Consider the following 5,818-nt stretch of genomic DNA (forward strand, 5'->3'; position numbering starts at 1 on the left):
GCAAAAAGGCAAAATGGTTGTCTGAGGAGGCCTTACAAATAGCTGTGAAAAGAAGAGAAGCTAAAGGCAAAGGAGAAAAGGAAAGATACACCCATTTGAATGCAAAGGTCCAAAGAATAGCAAGGAGAGATAAGAAAGCCTTCCTCAGTGATCAATGCAAAGAAATAGAGGAAAACAATGGAATGGGAAAGTCTAGAGATCTCTTCAAGAAAATTATAGATACCAAGGGAACAACATTTCATGCAAAGATAGTCACAATAAATGACAGAAATGGTATGTACCTAACAGAAGCAGAAGATATTAAGAACAGGTGGCAAGAATACACAGAACTATACAAAAAAGATCTTCATGACCCAGATAATCATGATGGTGTGATCACCAACCTAGAGCCAGACATCCTGGAATGTGAAGTCAAGTGGGCCTTAGGAAGCATCACTATGAACAAAGTTAGTGAAGGTGATGGAATTCCAGTTGAGCTATTTCAAATCCTAAAAGATGATGCTGTGAAAGTGCTGCACTCAATATGCCAGCAAATTGGAAAACTCAGCAGTGGCCACAGGACTGGAAAAGGTCAGTTTTCATTCCAACCCCAAAGAAAGGCAATGCCAAAGAATGCTCAAACTACCATAAAATTGTACTCATCTCACATGCTAGTAAAGTAATGCTCAAAATTCTCCAAGCCAGGCTGCAACAGTGTGTGAAATTCCAGATGTTTAAGCTGGATTTAGAAAAGGCAGAGGAATCAGAGATCAAATTGCCAACATCTGTTGTATCACAGAAAAAGCAAGAGAGTTCCAGAAAAATATCTACTTCTGCTTTATTGACTATGCCAAAGCCTTTGACTGTGTGGATCACAATAAACTGTGGAAAATTCTGAAAGAGATGGGAATACTAGACCACCTGCCCTGCCTCTTGAGAAACCTGTATGCAGGTCAGGAAGCAACAGTTAGAACTGGACATGGAACAACAGGCTTTGGAACAACAACCTAATTTCCTGGTTCCAAATCAGGAAAGGAGTACGTCAAGGCTGTGTATTGTCAACCTGCTTATTTAACTTATATACAGAGTACATCATGAGAAATTCTGGGCTGGATGAAGCACAAGCTGGAATCAAGATTGCCAGGAGAAATATCAATAACCTCAGATATGCAGATGACACCACTCTTATGGCAGAAAGCAAAGAAGAACTAAAGAACCTCTTGATGAAAGTGAAAGAGGAGAGTGAAAAGTTGGCTTAAAACTCAACATTCAGAAAACTAAGATCATGGCATCTGGTCCCATCACTTCAGGGCAAATAGATGGGAAAACAGTGGAAACAGTGTCAGACTTTATTTTTGGGGGCTCCAAAATCATTGCAGATGGTGACTGCAGCCATGAAATTAAAAGACACTTGCTCCTTGGAAGAGAAGTTATGATCAATCTAGACAGCATATTAAAATGCAGAGACATTACTTTGCCAACAAAGGTCAATCTAGTCAAAGCTATGGTTTACCAGTAGTCATGTATGGATGTGAGAGTTGGACTATAAAGAAAGCTGAGCGCCGAAGAATTGATGCTTTTGAACTGTGGTGTTGGAGAAGACTCTGGAGAGTCCCTTGGACTGCAAGGAGATCCAACCAGTCCATCCTAAAGGAAATCAGTCCTGAATATTCATTGGAAGGACTGATGTTGAAGCTGAAACTCCAACACTTTGGCAACCTGATGTGAAGAGCTGACTCATTTGAAAAGACCCTGATGCTGGAAAAGATTGAAGGCAGGGAGGAGAAGGGGATGACAGGGGATGAGATGGTTGGATGACATCACCAATTCAATGGACATGAGTTTGAGTAAACTCCGGGAGTTGGTGATGGACAGGGAGGCCTGGCATGCTGCAGTCCACAGGTTTGCAAAGAGTAGGACACAACTGAGCAGCTGAACTCAACTGATATGTACAGTCGGTGCCAACTCCCTAAGGATCCTGTCTCCACCATGCCCCGTTATTCCCCTGTAGCAACCATAGTGAATGAACTTACATTTGTCTATGTGTACAAGTCTAGTTACACCAAAGCACAGTGGTGTCTGTGGCTGGAAGAGCCACATGAGTCTGAAAAGTCATGGAGTCTCCATCTCTCCCAGGGTGGGGTTGCCACCTCCAGCTTCCTTCCTAAAGATTTGCTGCAGAATGGGATGACAGCAGCCTCAGCCGGGCAAATTTGTGTATGTATGTGAGTCTGTCTCAGTTTTGTAAATATGTTCATTTGTATGATTTCTTTTTGGATGCCACATGTAAGGCCTATCATCAGATACCTTGTTTTTTCTTTGTCTGTCTTTGTTCCCTCAGTATGTCAGTCTCTGGGTCCATCCACGTGGCTGCAAATGGCATATTTTCATTCTTTTTAATGGCTGAGTAGCATTCCCTCGTATTCGCGTCCTCCATGTTCTGGTCCATTCTCTGTCGATGGACATTATGGTTGTTTCCATGTCGTGGCTGTTGTCAGTAGGGCTGCAGCGAACTTTGCAGTCCTTGTGTCTTTCTCAAGTAGACATCTCTCTGTCAATAAACCTCCTTATATATCAAGAGAATCGGGGGATTGCTGGATCAGAAGCTCTCTTTGTTTTCAGGATTGGAAGGACCTTCTATGCTGTTCTCCACTGTGGCTGTTACCTATTTACTGCAGAGGCACAGGCGGCTCCCCTTTCTTCCAGGTCCTCTCTTGCATTCTTCGTTTGCAGCCATTTTGATGATGGCCAGTGTGTGGTCTTTGAGGCAATACCTCTTTGATTTGCAGTTTTCTAGGGATGAGCCATGGAGAGGAGTATTTTATCTGATGGAGTTCTTTTTTCCTCCCCATGTACAAGGTTTGTGAAATTTACCCTTTGAGAATGGCTCTGGAAAGCCTGCTGCTGCTGCTAAGTCGCCCCAGTCGTGTCCAACTCTGCGCGACCCCATAGACGGCAGCCCACCAGGCCCCGCCGTCCCTGGGATTCTCCAGGCAAGAACACTGGAGTGGGCTGCCATTTCCTCCTCCAATGCATGAAAGTGAAAAGTGAAAGTGAAGTCGCTCAGTCGTGTTTGACTCTTAGCGACCCCATGGACTGCAGCCTACCAGGCTCCTCCGTCCATGGCAGGAGGAGCATTTTCATTTCCTCCGTCCATTTTCTAGGCAAGAGTACTGGAGTGGGTTGCCATTGCCTTCTCCCTGCTTCAAACTGTTATTTGATGACCCACTCTCAGGCAGTCCTTGAGTGCTAGAGTCAATTTCAGCCCCACACAAATTGTGAATTTGAAGTTTCCGCATGGGTTTTGAAGTTGTTACCAGAAAGTGCCACAAGGTGGCAGCACTGGGTGATTCCCATGTGCGCTCGAGGGGCACCTGGGCCTCCGTGAAAGTCGGCTTCTCCCGGTTACCCTTCACCCTCCTTCCCACCAATCCCAAACCCTGGAATTTTGCCCGGCTGAGGCTGCTGTCATCCCAATCTGCGGTGAATCTTTAGGAAGGAGGCTGGAGGTGGCAACCCTGCCCCGGGAGAAGTGGAGACCCCATGACTTTACAGAGCTCTTCCAGCCACAGGGACCACTGTCCTTTGGGTGCACTAGATTTGTTTAAGCTCTGGAGGGCGGACCCCCATTTGGAGAATGTGGTTCCATTCCAGGGGACAAGCACGACAGGCCCAGTGAAGGCTCAGTTTCTGGCACAAGCTTCTCAGCTTCCTCAGCCCAATACCATGCAGCCCTGGGTCCCAAGGCTGCTATGGGTGCAGGCATGGGACTCCAGCCCAGGTCAGTGTGCCTCAGCAGAATATAGTAGGCTTTCCATTTATGTGTCAAATCAATGTTTCTTTTGTGTGGCTTAGGGTAGACTCTCCATGATGTGTGTGGTCATGGGAACAGCAACTTCAGGTCCACAGAGATGTATATGTAGTCTTGTAGGGCATTTTGCCCGTCTGTCTGGGTTGTACAGGAGGATGAGTAGGGTTCCCTGTCCTTATCTGTAGGTCCTTGTGGAGGCCTGTTTTTATATCTGTATGTCTGCACGTCTCTGATGATGCAAACTCCTGATGATTCCCCTCTGAGGTTTTTCCAGTCGGACCAAGTGGGTTTTCAGTGTGTGAGTCACTGTCTCTTTTCTCAGTGAGTCGATGTGATTGAATTTTGAGCTTCCTCCTGGAAGTGATACCGTATGATATTGGTCTTCCTGGTCTTCCTCTGGCTGACTGGCTTGGCTTCCTGGGGTCCTCGCTAGGTCCTTCTTTGTCGCTGCCGGTGGCACTCTTTCCTCCTTTTTGGATGACTTGTGCCTTTCCCTAGTATGTTTGTACCACATCATGTTGTCCAGGCCTGTGTTGATTTCCATGTTGGTTGCTTCTGTGGTTTGGCTCTTGGAAGTAGTGCTTCTGTGAAGGTTGGGGTGCACATGTCTTTTCAAGTGTATTTTCCTCAGTAACAGGCCCAAGGATGTGTGCTCCAGGTCTTAGGCCATGGCTGTCTTGAGGTTTCTTAGGCACCTCTCTGCTTTTCTTTAGAGAGGTTGTTAACTAACTGACATTTCCAGTGGAGGCAGGAGAGGGTTCCCTTTTCCTAGGCCCTCTGCGTGGTTCCTGGTTTGCCCACTTGTTGATGGTGTCCATCCTGTTGGCTGGGAGGTGATACCGAGTTGTTGGGTGTTGTTTCCAATTTTTATTTTGTATTGGAGAAGAGCCAGTTGACATTGTGGCGGCAGATCCAGGTGGACCGCAGAAGGACTTGGCCGTCCATATACATGCATCCGTTTTCCCAAAACTGCCTTTCCATCCAGGCTGCCTCATGACATTGGGCAGAGTTCTCTGTGCTTCACAGTAAGACCTTGTTGGTCATTTATTTTAAATAGAGCCGTGTGTACATGTCGATGCCAACTCCCCAAGGATCCTGCCCACCCCACCTCCCCCCTCCCTTCCAGTTTATTCCCCTTTGGCAACTTTAAGTTCATTCTGGATATCTGTGAGTCTGTCTTGGTTTTGTAAATATGTTCATTTGTATGATTTCTTTTTGGGTGCCACATATAAGGGATGTCATCGAATATATTGATTTTTTCCTTAATTCCCTCAGTATGTCAGTTTCTGGGTCCATCCACGTGGCTGCAAATGGCATATTTTCATCCTTTTTAGTGGCTGAGCAGCATTCCCTCCTATATGTGTCCCCCTTGTTCCTGGTCCATTCATGTGTCGGTGGACATTATGGTTGCTTCCCTGTTGTGAGCAGGGCTGCAGTGAGCTTTGTGGTGCCTGTGTCTTTCTCAGTTAGACTTTTCTCCCTTGATGAGCCTCCATATATGAGCCCAATCGGGGGATTGTAGGATCAGAAGCTCTCTCTGTCTCTAGGATTAGACGGACCATCTATGCTGTTCTCCGCTGTTGCTTTTAATTATTTCCTTTTTTCTCTTGAATTCATTGTTGCAGCCATTTTGATGATGGCCACTGTGGGCTTTGAGGTGATACTTCTTTGACGCTTTGATATGCAATTTTCGAATGATGAGGCCTGGAGAGAAACATTTTCTGTGATGAAGTTTATTTTTTCATGTATGAGATGTGTGAAATTTACCCTTTGATATTGGCTTCTGGAAAGCTTGTGCTGTTTCAAATTGTTATTCAGTGATCCACCTCAGGCCAATCTTTGAGGGTTGGAGTCTTTTCCTGCCCCACAGGCCTTGTGAGTTTGAATTTCCAGGAGGCAGGGAGAAATATCAATAACCTCAGATATGCAGATGACACCACCCTTACGGCAGAAAGCGAAGAACTAAAGAGCCTCTTGATGAAAGAGGAGAGTGAAAAAGTTGGCTTAAAACTCAACATTCAGAAAACT

The 5,818-nt window shown here is 45.8% G+C and overlaps 1 pseudogene; it reads right to left on the minus strand.

The window, feature by feature from the left end:
- The window catches only part of LOC104989727, a 14,944-nt pseudogene extending 10,610 nt beyond the window's left edge, over positions 1-4,334 (minus strand).
- Positions 4,335-5,818: the final 1,484 nt, after the last annotated feature.

This window comes from Bison bison, unplaced genomic scaffold (genome assembly GCF_000754665.1).
Source record: "Bison bison bison isolate TAMUID 2011002044 unplaced genomic scaffold, Bison_UMD1.0 scf7180017864162, whole genome shotgun sequence".
Classification (NCBI taxonomy): domain Eukaryota; kingdom Metazoa; phylum Chordata; class Mammalia; order Artiodactyla; family Bovidae; genus Bison; species Bison bison.